General features: G+C 35.7%; 1 pseudogene; it reads right to left on the bottom strand.

The window, feature by feature from the left end:
* Window positions 1–14,127: 14,127 nt before the first annotated feature.
* On the bottom strand, window positions 14,128–14,436 carry LOC111720646 (annotated as a pseudogene).
* Between the last annotated feature and the right edge of the window lie 953 nt (window positions 14,437–15,389).

Here is a 15,389-nt window from a genome sequence, read left to right on the forward strand (position 1 = left end):
ACTTGGCAAAAATGGTGGGATCATAGGATATAGAGATAGAATTATTCTTATAGGTTAGGGATTATAGATCTAGAGCTGAGAGGAATCTCAGAGGCTACCTAGTTTAACCTTCTTGCTTACTAGAATAGAGACCTTGAGAAGGGACCAATAGCTAGCCCAGAAGAAAACCAATCCCGTCTTCTAGGCCAGTGCTGTTGTTACCACCACACAGCTTTATTGTGGCCACCCAGAACTAAATCATTTAATGAAAAATTGAGGATGTGGTACATGTGCTGGTATTTTAAATTCTTGTGACTGCAGGCAATTTTTCTAGACAATATATATAACACACCTTATTTGTTAAATATCCAAGTCCATGTATGTTCAGTCTCAAGACTGGGCATAGCTTGGAATCTGTTTATTGATATTAGGTTGAAGGTATTGTTTTAAGAGAGATCATGAGCTTTTAAATTCCATCAAGAAATAGTGGAAGGATTTTGGTTTTGTTTATTTGTTTTAATTCAACAGTGGAAAAGGCAGAGTTAGACTGGATTTACAATCATAGGGATATTTGCTCCTTTTTTAATGTTTTAAAAAAAATGTGTCTTCTTTTAACCCATTAACCCATCTCCACCCAACTCCACGAAAAGCAATGAAATGAGCCTTTGTATTTTCCTGAGTATTTTGCTTGAAGTCATCACACTTCTTTCAGAGCCTTTTATCCCAAAGAGTGACTGAGGAAACAGCTTCTTCTGGTGCCAATTAATGAGTCAGCCAGCTGTCCTTGGCCTGTGAAGTCTTTGCAATTTGCTTCCCCAAACCTGGGAAGCTCATTTTATCATTTCCATACCTCTTTCCATCTCTGTTCTGGAATCTTTCCGTCTCTCCTTCCAAATGGTGTGTGTGTGTGTGTGTGTGTGTGTGTGCGTGCGTGCACATGTGCCTGTGTACGTATGTGTGTGGTGTTGAGGACCTTGAGTTTAGCCCAAAGTTCTAAGGGGAGTTAGAATGTGGAGAAGGCAAATTTGCATCTTCCATTTTGCAAAGGAGTCATGCATGCATTATGCTCAAAATCCTGATGTCCTATGAAAAACAGATTAAATCAGAGAGTCTGAAATGAAAAGAATGGTTTAAATTTAAAATTGGGAGAGGGAATGTTGCCTCTAGGTAGCTTAGGTTAAAAGTGATTCCAAATGCTTTATTTGAATGTCAGCTGTTTTTAGACTTATACCAGACAAATCTTCTTCCTCCCTCTACTGACTAGAACTCGGCTAGCTTTGTGAAGACCCCAGGACTAGAACCCATCAACTCCTGCTGCCTTGAAATAATTCCTACTTTGACAAAAGACATTTTTTTCAGGTGCCAAGCCCTCCAGCCCTAGCATATTTCCATTATGGTCAATCAGCACATTATGTCAGCTCTACTAGTTTCCTGGCCCTTGGCCTGTGTGATGTAGCCTAATAAAATCTGTGTGTTAGGACCCAGTGAGTTTCTCTGGGAACATTGGCCACTAATTCTGTTTGTTCTCCTTCACTCTGTCTTGGTGAATCATCACCTGCAGCATTTTACATGGTGACTCATTTCTAAATGCTCTACACTTATATCTCAATGTAATAGCTTTGTTCCAGAGTGAATTCTGCTTGTCTACTCTGCATCACAGATCACTGCTTAGCATATCATTCATTAGAAAGCCAGTGATCACTTTGCCAATGGTTAGAGTAGTTGAGACAAAAAAATGGAAGAGAAAGTTATCCCACTTGTATGGGTGAAACCTCCTTCTTCTCAGACATTCCTCCAGAAACTCCAATTTGCCAGCCAATTTATTGCTTTGACAATATCCACTGATGCAATAACACTCTTGCTTCTCCCCCCATCCCTAGTCTTTATGCATATAAAGAAGGATGATAATGTAGTACTTGGGGAAAATTTCCGTTTAAAAATTCAATAAATTCTATCCAGGAAATATTTTTGTAAATTTTTATCAGTGTGAATATTTTTTAATATTACAAACATTTATAGACCACTTCTATTCCATATTTCTTGTAACAAAATAAAACAGTAGAACTAATAATATAGTAGCCTTATCTGAAAATGCAAGCAATTTTCACATCTGTAGCTCTCTTTCTCCTAACTCTCTATTTTTTAAAATTAACAGAAATCTAAAGAGTATGATCAATAAAATAACTGTACATGATTTCAGGATACTGATGATGAAATGTATTATTCATTATAGAAATGACAAATTTTGTTGTTCAGTCATCAAGTCATGTTAGATTCTGTGATCCTGTGGACCATAGAGCTCAATACTGTCCATGGGGTTTTCTTGGCATTGATACTGGAATATTTCTTTGAATTAAAAGGTTGAAGAGATTTTATGAGAAGGGAGAACTTTAATCATTACCTGAAGGAAAATTAAGATTTAAAGTGCCCAAGAGTATTGTAGACATGAGTTATAGTATAACCAAGAAAGGAAGTCATATAACATTTGGAGAATAATAATTAATTTTATTTGTTTGGTAACAGTAGAATAAAATAAAGCAGGAAAGGAAGGTGACAGCCACATTTTGGGGGGATAGTAAATGGTAAGCAAATGAGTTTATAATTTTTCCAAAAGGCAAAGAGGACCTATTGGTGATTGTTAAATAGGAGAGTAACATTAGGTAGAATAATTTGGCTGTTGTGTATAATATAGATTGGGATGTGGGGAAGAGAAACTAAATATAGGAATACTAGTTAAGAAGTCTTTGCAATACTCTAGGAGAGCTAATAAGGAACAGAAATATGTTGTTGGCAGAGAGAATGATGAAGCAAAATCTATGAAAGGGGAAATGGTGGGTAGCCAATAGTATCAAATGTGATAGAGAAGTCAAAGAGAAGGCCAAAAGAAGAAACCACTGGGTTTGCCCATTGATGGTGGGCAGATTACTGGTGATATTTAAGAGTATGGAGTGATGGAAGCTAAAGTAAAGTTGCAATAGGTTGAAGAATGGATATGAGATGAGGAAGTAGAATGCTTAAAGGAATGCTTGAAGGATTAATCTAGCAACTTGGTAATGGAATGAAAAGAGATAGGAAGGTACCTATTTGGACCACCAGAAACAAGGGACATACTTGTCTTGAATAGTGGAGAGAGAAGTATAAAAATATTTGTATTTAATGTGCAAAAATATTGGTAATAGCTCTTTTTGTAGTGACAAGGAACTGGAAATTGAGTGGATGTGCATCAGCTGAAGAATGGCTGAATAAGTTATGGTATATGAAGATAATGGTATATTATTTTTCTATAAAAAATAATCAGGCTGAATTCAGATCTACATGGAAAGATCTACATGCACTGATTCTGAGTGAAGTAAGCAGAACCAGAAGAACAATGAACACAGCAACAAGATTATGTGATTATCAACTGTGATGGACTTGCTCTTCTCAACAATGTGGTGATTCAAGGCAATTTCAATAGAATTGGAATGGAAAGTGCTAATCACATCCAGAAAGAGAACTATGATTTCATAGTTGAATGTGATTGAAATGTGATTGAAACATAGTATTTTCATTTTTGTTGTTTATTTTTTCTTTTTTGTGTTTTTGTTTGTTTTTTCTTGCACAATATGACAATTATGGAAATATGTTTAAAATGATAGTACATATTTAACCTATATTAGATTATTTGCTGTCTTGGAAGGGAGTTTGGGGGAGGAAGAAAGAGCAATTTGGAACAAAAAGTTTTACAAAAATGAATGTTAAAAACTAACTTTATATGTTTTTGGGAAAAATAAAATACTATTGAGGAAAAAAAAAAACTTGTAGTCTTATCTCATCAGCTTGTGAGGAAGCACCCTGTAATTTCTAAGAATCTGTAAAGTACTACTAAGTTTTATTTTTGTCCTTTATAAACAAATGAACAGGAGCCACTGGAGAGTCTGAAGATGCTAAAGAGAAAGGATCATCAATTGAACAAAATCCCAAAGGAAGTAAGAGGCAATGAGATAAATGTCAATTATCTTTTTTTAAGGCAGTTCAAAGGAAGAAGGATGATTACAGTGGAAGAAGTTAGTTGAAGAAGTTCATTTTGGATAATGAGTAATTTCAGTGAAAAAGGAATTGGGCTTATGTATCAAGTGAAAAGGGCGAGCTGGGTTGAGGGATTAAAGATAGTGGAAAATGTTTGGAAGAGCTACTATAGGAAACATGTTGGAAGTTGTTCGGAAATTAGTTAAATGTTTTCTAAGTAGTGATAAAGATCCTACAGAGGTTTTATGGCATGATTTTGTATTGAATTCAATCAGTCAATTCTGTAAATTTTTTTTGACAATATTGGAAATAGAAAAATCTGATGGTAGAAGTCTTTATACAAAACTTACAAGGGAAAGAGGAAAACAGATGTCAGTGAAGATAAGCTCGGTGTATTATCTCCATCGTCTTCTTTTTTGGGACAACATGCAATGGAACAATTTGTAGATGCAATTCCACAATTTGTGGAATCAACTAATTTTTTTTTTTTTTTGATTTCTAATCAAAGATGACAGCTTTTTTTAGGGATCAAAATTTATGGAGTTTTAGAGAAAAGAACCAGCTGACACCAATGAAAATACCTTGCCATCTATAATGGGAGATATTACTATAGTCAGACCAGTGAAATGAAGATATTTTCTAAATCACCTATTAAGGAATTAAGAAAAAGAGATACCTCCATCCCAAATGTTCAAATGTGCCCAAACTGCAGTAGAGCCATTATAGATTGTATTGGACTAAACAGTCATAGCCAAATACATAGTTGAACATTCTTGACCTCAACATTGTGATATCATTAATTTTCTTTGAGTACAAAAGTTAAACAACAATGGGAAAAAAAGCAGGGATACAAAGAAGTTTAATTTTGGCATTCAACAAGAGGCTGAGGATGATGGTTGGGATGGATAACGCCTAGTTTCTGGATTTATTACCTTTAGTAAGCATTATACTATGGGGCCAAAGCAATCAAACCAATATCAATAGTTCACATAGATTGGTACCATGGTGGAAAATCAAAAGGATAAATGGTGTTAAAGTGTTATTTTTGAGGCATCTAGATAACCTAGTGAATAGAGCATCATACCAGGAGTCAGGAAAACCTGAAGTTAAACTTAGATCATTGTCTTCCTCTTGAAAATTGTGATAACTTTTACCTTTTTCTAATCCTGTGAGACCTTTCATTCTCCTAAATTCTTTAAAGATTACTGAGATTCAATAGTCAGAGTTACAAATTCTTAGTATTTTGGGATAATACTCCTTCCACATCATTGGAGGCTAAGGATGTAGTATCTCCATGATTTGGAGAATCCATGTAAAGTTTTTTGACTTTTCCTTTGTGCCAAAGAAGTCTGAATTTTTTCTTTTGTAGAGTGTTTACAGTACCTTATCATAAAATTCGAGTTAAGGATTTCTGAGTTCCTAAACTTTTTCTGTATTATTTTCTGGCCTTTGTGTGTCATCTGTGGCATCAACAAAATTCCCCCCAAATTCCTATTTACAGTCATTTCTTATCCTGACCCATGATGTATTGAAATGGGGTACATTCCATGGGATAAATTGAGATGTGGAAGGAATAATTACAATTCTTCCAAAGCAGGAGGTTGAACTCATTTAAAGAAGACCAAAGTTTAATTACTATTTCCTCATTTATCCTGGGTTTTTCTTTCCTCTTAACTGTGGTTGTGTAGAGTGCATTCAAGGAAGATTAATACCTCTGGTATGAGGACTGCTGAGACCCTTTCAAGGTTTCTTTCCACTTTTGGTGTCCACCTGATCCAAATTCTTACCTATGGCTCCAAGAAGCTTGACATACATAGCAGCCACAACTGAGTAAACTTCAGCAGATGGGCTAAAGAATTCTCAAATCCATTGGTGACTTGGGGGGTGTCTACTCCAAGTATATGATTACTTCCTCTGGTAGAGTGGGCAGATGAGAACAATTTGTTCCAATAGTCATAAAGGCAGCTAAAACAGGAGCTGAGGAGGGTTTGGCTCTTGGCCAGACCCTGAAGATGCCAAGCTCATCCATCGCATCTCATGATATCACCAGTCATCTTGACTTTGTTCTTCCACTGGATTGTGATAACTCTGGTAGAGAGAGTAAGGCCAATAACTTATGCAACTCTACCTCACTTAAATACAATTTATGCATGAATCAAAGGACATCACTTTTACTATTTTATCATTTTTACCTCTCTCAAAGTTCTAGGGTAACAGGAAAGTGATGAAGCAGCATATACTGGGAGCTGTAGTCACAACCCTGCATACAGATGGCCCAGGTTATAGGATCATCTTCTCACTGGACTCAGTCAACAGTAGGATTCAGTCTTGGATGTTTGAGCAGCCTTTTAAAGAACTTCACTGCTCTCCTCCTGATGTAAGGAAGGAAAAGATGCCCTAAAAATTGTCTGCTTCACGTAATTTAACCCTAGCTTGATTATTGCAATAAGCAGGATCTTACCCTGCAGTCAAAAACCAAAAATGTACAAAAACTTTTTCAAAGATGATCCCAATTGTCATCAGTACATGGAATGTGTACACGTTTATAAAGAACACAAAATCCAGTAGACATGAAAGATGAACAGCTCTTGTTGTTAAGAGTACTCAGCAGGTATTGTATCCAAATAATAGCCCTGAGTGAAACAAGGCTGACAAATGAAGGTCAGCTTACAGAAATTGGAGCTGGATACACATTTTTCTGGAGTGACCACAATGAAAAGGAGCACAGTGAAACTGATGTAGGTTTTGTGATCAAAACTAATCTAATCAACAAGCTTTTATACCTTCCAAAAGGAATGAATGACAGGCTGGCTCATGACAATGCAATTGCCACTTGCAGGAAAATGCCATACCACCATAATCAGTACTTATGCTCCCAACATGTTGAACTCTAATGAGGTCAAAGAAAAATTTTATGAAAAACCTGGAGACCCTTATTATCAATGTACTAAAAGAGGACAAGCTTATAATTCTGGGTGATTACTAGAGATGGCAGGGAGTCCTTGGGAGGAAAGCAGTTGGAAATAGCAACAGTAATGGTCACTTACTACTTAAGACTCATGATCTTCTCATCACCAACACTGTCTTCCAATTACCTTACCACAATAAAACTTTATGGATGCACCCTTGTATAAAACATTGACATTTAGTAGATTATGTGATAGTAAGAGGAAGGGACAGAGAAAATGAGAGTGAGAAAGGAAATGTGCTGAAGAGAGCTGAACTAATCATAGTCTTATCCTCTTCCAGCTGAATATTCACATTCAAAAAAAAGCAGCAGCCCAAGGGCAAAATGACTACCAGAAGAATTAATGTCAACAGACTAGAACATTTATCTGAGAGGGAATAGTTTGCTTCAAATCTGGAAGGTAAATTGAGTCAATACAGAGTTGGCAAGAGTAGAGCAGAAAAAGAGTGGGCAGTTTTCAGAGATTTGGTGTACAGCATTGTATTTGTTTACCTGGGTCAGAATACTCACAAACATCAAGACTGGTTTGACAGAAATGATGGGGAAATTCAGAAGGTGCTAAATAAAAAATAAAAACTCCATAGGGTTTACCACAATTAATCCATCCCTAAGAAGGCAGCATTTAATTCCATCAAAGATAAAGTATAAGCAAAGATTAGAGAGATACAAGATTCTTGGTTAAATAAGAAAGCAGATAAAATTCAGTTTTGTATTGATATTAACAATCCAAAGCACTTTTATGATGTCCTGAAGGCTATTTATGGACCAAAGAACATCTCAACTACTCAGTGCTGATGGAGCCACATTGATTAATGACAAAGACATGATCCTAGAGAGATGGGCTGAACAGATCATTATCATATCATTATCAATAGATGCTGAAGCCACTGACCATTTACGTCAGGAGGAGGTTAATCCCTTCCTAGCTGAAGTTCTGACAGAAGTTTTTAATGTCATTAGGCTCCTTTTGTGTGGCAAAGTACCTGGTGCTGATTCTATTTCAGTTGATATTTACTAGATGGGGAGGTTGGTCCATTGTTCATACAAAAGCTGACTAAAATTTTCAAAGTTATATGGCATATGGAGATTATTCCCCAAGAGTTCAAGTTCACTGTCCATCTCTATAAATGTAAAGGGAAAAGAGTGTTCTATGACAATCACTGAAGGAGGATGGATCTTTCTCTTAATCATTCTGGCAAGATTCATGCCAGAGTCCTCCTTAAAAAGTTGATTCTTCACCTGGAAGATCATCATCTTCCTGAAAACCAGTGTGGCTTCAGAAAGGGCTGAGGAACAGTTGATATGGTATTTGCTGCCTGACAACTCCAGGAGAAATGTCAGAAACAGAAAAGAGATCAATACACAATGTTTGTAGATATGAACAAGGTCTTTGATACTGTTGGTTATGAGAGCTTATAGAAAATTATGTCAAAATTTGGTTGCCTGGAGAAATTCATCAATATTGTATGTCAGTTTTCTTGACAGTGTGCTTGCCTGGATTCTGGATAATGGATGCTCCTAGTCACTGATGGAGTGAAATGAGGCTGTGCATGATATTTTTGGCCATATTGTCAAACACTTTTGATGAGGACTAATATAACATCAAACTCAGCTACCACACTGATGGCAAATTCTTCAACTTGAGAAGACTACAAGCCATGATTAAAGTGCAGGGAGTATGGGTGCATGATTTTTTGTTTGCAAATTATTGTACACTCAAGAAAACCTCTGAAGCTGAGATACCACAAAGGATGTATATATTCTCTGCTGCTTGTGCCAATTTTGGCCTAATAATTGACAAAAACAAAAACAAAAACAAAAACATGACCACATCATCCATATGTGGATCTGACAGTTACATAAATGGAGAAGTTGTAGATTTTGTAGATAAGTTCACTTACCTTTGCAGTATACTTTCTAGGGACGTACACATTGTTAATGAGGTTGACATAAGCATTGCCAGAGTTAGTTCAGCTTTTGGTTGGCTCCATAGGAAAGAAGAGGTACTGAAGTACCAAACTGAAGATCTACAGATTTGTTGTGTTGACCTCATGGTTATACACCTGTGAGACCTTCACAGTGTATCAGCACCATGCCAATTAACTGAATTGCTTCCATGTGAATTGTCTTGGGAAGATTCTGAAGATCATCTGGCAGGATAAGATCCCAGACACTGAGGTCCTTTCTCGAACTAAACTTGCAAGTGTTCAAACTCTACTGCAGAGAGTGCAATTCTGATGGGTTGGTCATGTTATTTGAATACCAAACATACACTTGCCCAAAATACTATTTTGACTAGAACTCAAACAAGGCAAGTGACAGTGTCAGAAAAATTGACACTGTCAAGGTCTCTCTTAGGAACTTTGGAATTGATTGGATGACATAAGAGAAACTATGCCAGGATGACCCAGCATGATTTGCCCTTGTAAGAGTTGGGTCACGTTCAGTGCACCAGGAAGTAAACAAGCAATCAAGCTTGAGACCCCTGGAAGTGATTTCTATGAGTAAACAGAGAACGCCTCATGGGTGGGAACTCTGGCCACATTGAGATGGCATTGTTAGTGGGACACATCTCCTTCTCTGATTGGCTGTACCTATGATCTCATAAACCCTATTTAAGCTGTGGGACTTTCCTGTTTGACTTGGTATTCATTTGGGAGACAGCAAGAGCTCAGCTAGGGGCAGAATGTAAACATGTGAATAAAAGCCCTTGAGCTTGCACAGGGCTGCTCTCGAGCATTTCTACTGTGTATCTAAACCATCATTCCTATGAAATGGTGGCCAGACCAGAAACTGGAAACTAAGTGGATGCCCATCAATTGGAGAATGGCTGAATAAATTGTGGTATATGAATGTTATGGAATATTATCATTCTGTAATAAATGACCAGCAGGATGATTTCAGAAAGGCCTGAAGAGACTTGTGTGAACTGATGCTGAGTGAAATGAGCAGGACCAGGAGATCATTATATACTTCAACAACAATACTATATGATGATCAATTCTGATGGGCATGGCCCTCTTCAACAATGAGATGAACCAAATCAGTTCCAATAGAGCAGTAATGAACTGAACCAGCTATACTCGGTGAAAGAACTCTAGGAGATGACTATGAACCACCAAATAGAATTCCCAGTCCCTCTATTTTTGTCCACCTATATTTTAAATTTCCTTCACAGGCTAATTGTACAATATTTCAAAGTCTGATTCTTTTTGTACAGCAAAATAACTGTTTGGACATGTATACATATATTGTATTTAACTTATACTTTAACATATTTAACATGTATGGGTCAACCTGTCATCTGGGGGAGTGAGTGGGGGGAAGGAGGGAAAAATTTGGAACAAAAGGTTTTGCAATTGTCAATGCTGAAAAATTACTAATGCATATATCTTGTAAATAAAAAAGCTATAATTTAAAAAAAATAAAGAAATGGTAAACAGAGATCACTGAAGACCTCAGAAGGAGGTAAGCTTGATAAAAATGGTTTAAGCAATGCAAAGGACAGTGATTGGAGATTTCTCTGAGGGCTTGGGAATTAGGAGAGACTGGCAATAGTGAATGTAGTGTAGAACAAGAGTATTCACAAATGTAGTGAATGCCTGGAGTTAACATTCACAGCCCTCATCAGAGAAAGTGCAGTCCTCTAAGAGCAAAGCAGAATTAAAATAATTTTAAAAAATGTGAGATGTGCAAATCTAGAGATTTAGAGAATCTACCTCAAGCCCATATTGTTCTGGTGAACCATAGGTGGACACATTTTAACTTGATTCTAACATAGTGATGTCTTTTTGGTCCTCTTCAAGAAGGAAGGACAATAATTAATAACCAACTGTATTTATCTTTTTGGTCTAAAAATCATTCCCTTTGATGCAGAAGACAAAAGCAACATAGAAATGCAGTAGTTGTTCTTTCTTTTAGCAATACCTTACCAGTAGCCTTTGCCCCCTTCTCCTTAAGAGTAGGTATAATTTCTTCTTCCCTTTTCTTCCATAAACATAGTTTCAAAGCCCCTTTTATTGTCTTTATTAAACAGAATCAATTTTTCTGCCTTTTAAGAGTAGATTAGAATGACAAAATCACAAGGGTCATAAGGTAAATTTTGAAACATCTTATTAGAATATAATGAGATATAATGTTCAATTTAGTGCACTTTCCTCAAAGAAAACACCATCTTCCATGGCAAGATTCAGGTTTTCCTGGATTACAAGACAAATTTTGGGTTCTTTTGCCAGGTCATGCTGCTAAATATCACTTCTCACCCTGAGCTTGGTCCAAATTTTTGTTCAGTGATCAGATGCCTCAAGATTTGGATTTATGACTACAAGAAAAAATATACTCTAATCAGATACTAAAAAACTAAACTTGTCAAGTACATTATTCAGCACAGTGAGCATCCCACATATGAAGAGTCTTGCTTTTTATAGAACATTACTGATAAAATATTTGTACACCAAGAAATGTACAACTAATTCTACAGCTGCATCAAAGGAAAAAAAAACCCATAAGCCATGGCCTATATTTTCACTCTATGTTTTAAATTAGCTTTGTCAAGCTATAAATATTTTGGAGGAAAAACCCCTCAACAACTAATGTTTCTCTTTAAGCCAAGAAGACTTGGTTGCTCAACACAAATTAAATTCTTATGCAGTTGGGAATGGGATGGGATCTAGAAAACAAAGACCTAGGTTATTTTTGACCTGTGATAGTTCGATCAGTTTGGGTTATTCATAACCTGATCATTTTACTCCCTATTCAGATGCCTGAAATGATTTTTAAAGAACTGTTGTATCCAATTCAGTGTCTGAATTATAAGTTTGAAGTTCTCCATTTATTTTCCCTTCCTGTACTCTTCAGTATCTACTGCAATCCCTTATCAAGATTCCCAGGTCTTCTCTATTCCTCCTTAAGATTAGCTTCAAGAAAAGTTGAAGATAATGCGATCAGAGTCTAGAGCTAGTATGCTTTCTCCTCAACTCTTCCAATAACTATTTCAACACCCTTTTAATTAGCTATTACCAGAAAAGTGTAATTGATTATGTATGTGTATGTATAATATACATAAAACATGTATGCACATATATATACATATACTCATAATACATTTATATATAAGCACACACATATAGATATTCATATTTGCACACATATAAATAAATAAATGGATAGATGAATGAATAAAAGAATAAATGAAAAAATAAAGATATATACAAATTGCCCTCAGCATTTATGGAGTACAGATTATGTTTAAGGAACTAGTGATGCTTAGATATAGAAAAATAACACTCATAATGGACATAATTGTTGACTTCAAATATTTGAAGGTCTGTCAAATGGAAGAGGGATTAATCTTCTGCTTAGAACTTGAAGAATTGGGTGAGAGATGTAAAGAAGAAAATTTAATCTTGAGGTAAGGAAAAACTTTCTAACAGAACTATTCAAAACAATATAACCTACCTCCAGTGGCAGTAGATTTCACCCTCTATGGTCATCTTTTAGGAATAACTAAATCTATCTTTAGTACAACAAACATTAATAAGTATCTAGTAAATGTAATAAATTGTGGCAAGTGTTTAAAGTATAAAGAAAAAATTAAACAATCTCTGATTTCAAGGAGTTTGTAGTCTAACAAGGAAATACAAAATGTCCATCAGTCAATAAACATTTATTAAATACCTTCTGTGTCCTGGTTATTGTGCTAAGTGTTGGGGATAGAAAGAAAGGCAAAGGCAAAAGAGAGGTCCCACCCTCTAAAGTTTACAGTTGAATTGAGGAGACAAGACATAGACAACTATGTACTAACAAGCTATATAGACAATAAATTAGAAATAATCAGTGAGGGAAGACAGTAACATTAAAAGTTACAGGGGAAAGTTTGTGTGGAAGGAAAGAATTTTATCTGATGTTTAAAAAGCCAGAAGGTAGATCTGAGAAAGAAGAGAATGAGAGAGTTAATAAAAATGCAGAGTTGGGAGATGGATTGTCCTGTTTGAGGAACAACAAGGAAGCCAATGTCTCTGGATGTCAAAGTATGTGAGGGTGAGTAAGGTCTAGAAAGTCTGGAAAATTAGAAAAGGGAAGATTATGAAGATCTTTGAAAACCAAACAGAAGATTTTATGTTTCATCCTGGAGATCATAGAGAGCCAGTAGAGTTTATCTGGTTGTAGAGGAAATGACATGGCTAGACCTTACTTAACGGTAGGAAAATTACTTGACAGCTGAGTGGAGAATGAAATGAAACAAGGGGAGATTTGAGATAGGTTGACCAACCAGTAGGCTGTTATAATAGTTCATTCAGCTGAGAGATGATAAGGGCACATACCAGACTAGTTGTAATGTCAGATGAGGGACCTGTGTTTATAGGAGAGATGTTATACAGGTAAAAATAAAAGACATATGACAACTGATTATATATCAGAGGCAAGAGAGGATAATGAGTTGAGGATAAATTAGAGCAGCAGATATAGATTTTTGACCCCTTTTAATAGAGATGATACTCAAACTTATAGTAATCACTGACATTATGAGGGGAATATGGACAATAAAATTATTTTATTAATGGCTCCCTTCTTGTATTTTGCCTTCTGTGATTGTCTGGGAATGTCTAAAAAGTCATTTATTGTTTTGTTTATTTCTACATTTAAGGAAGAAGTGGAGAAAATATTAATTATGAAAATTAAACTTTGAAATGTATCATACATGCATTCCCCTCTATCCTTTTCAGAGAGCTGATTGTCAAACACTTGCCAGCACACTCTTGGTTTCATAAAATTAAGATCACAAACTACTGGGGAAGAGATAGTCTTAGAGGATCCCAAATTCAAAGAATCTCTAAGTCAGCCAGGGCCTTAAAGTTTAGCTAATCTATTTGTGTCTGAATAATGCTTCAAATATTTGAAGATAGCTATCATGTACAATGTATCGTTTTTAATATGAATTCCTATCCAGCCACATCATTCTCAATTGCATTTATAAATTCATTGGTATAGGAATTCCCTGAGTGACTATAAATTAAGGTTAGGACTTTCTCTGCAACTTATAGATGTGCTTAGTTGTCTGGTGCATGGAAAGCACCATCTTAAAATACAATCTTAGCATGCATCTAATTTCCCCCCCCCCCCCATTTGTCAAATCTGTATTAGCTCAGAGGGTGAAATAGGAAAGGTCTAGTTTAGTCTTTATTGGTAACAATCTTCCTTATGGCAGGTAGAATGTTGCTAGCTCTTCCTCTTGGCTTGGATATGAGTATCCCTTGTTTTTTGGATGAATTTAAGGGCTTGCTTATCCTTACAGACCTTTAACAATTCTATGACCTGACTCTCATGAGGGGAAAACCCACATACTTTCATGATCATATCTGTCACAAATTTGGTATTTTTGAAAAAGCATCTGCTGTGGCATAGTGTTATGACTTCAAAACATTTTTGGTAAATTTGTGGTCCTTGTTGAGGCCCATGGCCTTGGGGTATCAGATGGCCATGGCTGTAGGGTTATCATCGCCCCAGTGGCAGCCACAGCAGAAAGAAGACCATGAATTCCACTTTTTAAAATTTATCTTGGTTCTTTTAATAAAAGCAAGCTAGATGGCAGAGTAGATAAAATGATGAATTTAGAATTAGTAAGTTCTGAGTTCAAATCCAATCTCAGATACTTATGAGCTCTATGATCTTGGCCAAATTATTAAATTTTATCTACCTCAGTTCTTTGTTTGTATAAAATGGAAATAATAATCAATTAAGAATTTATCCCCACAGATTATTGTAAGAATAAAATAATATTTGTAAATTGCTCTGCAAATCTTAAAGAGCTATGTAAATGCTAGCTATTATTTTTATTTTTGATAATTACCAACTTTCAGAGATTTATTTCAGTCATAAGTCTCATCCTACCAAGTCTCTGTGATACCTATAAGTGTCAAATTTATCTTTTCATATTAAGATTTCTGGTTGCTTGTTACTCATTTGTGTTTTGTATACAGACATTTGAAATCATCATTTTTTTCAATGGCTTCCTTCTTGAATTTTAGCCTTTTGTGAATTTCTGGGAACCTCTACAAAGGCAAGATCTAATGCCTCATCATAAAGTGCTCGAGTTCTTGATGATTATGCCAATGGAACAAAGCTCTGCAAAGCTTTCATCATGCTAAAAAGATTTTGAGCATGGTTCAATAACAGATTGGATATACTTTCTAATGATCAGCCTAAGTAAATCTCAATAAATGAATCACATAGATTGTTCACTTCATAATTAATTTTTTGATCATGGCATCTTCAAAAGAAAGAAAAATTCAAAATAGCCTTCAGGATTATGTAGCCCCTTTCCATTTCTGTTAATGACCAAACAATCAATTGATATTTATTATTGATGTGTCAGGCATGTGCTACTAAGGACTCAAAAACAGACAAAAGAGCTTCTTGTCTCAAGGAGTTTACA

Source organism: Sarcophilus harrisii, chromosome 4, assembly GCF_902635505.1.
Source record: "Sarcophilus harrisii chromosome 4, mSarHar1.11, whole genome shotgun sequence".
Taxonomy (NCBI): domain Eukaryota; kingdom Metazoa; phylum Chordata; class Mammalia; order Dasyuromorphia; family Dasyuridae; genus Sarcophilus; species Sarcophilus harrisii.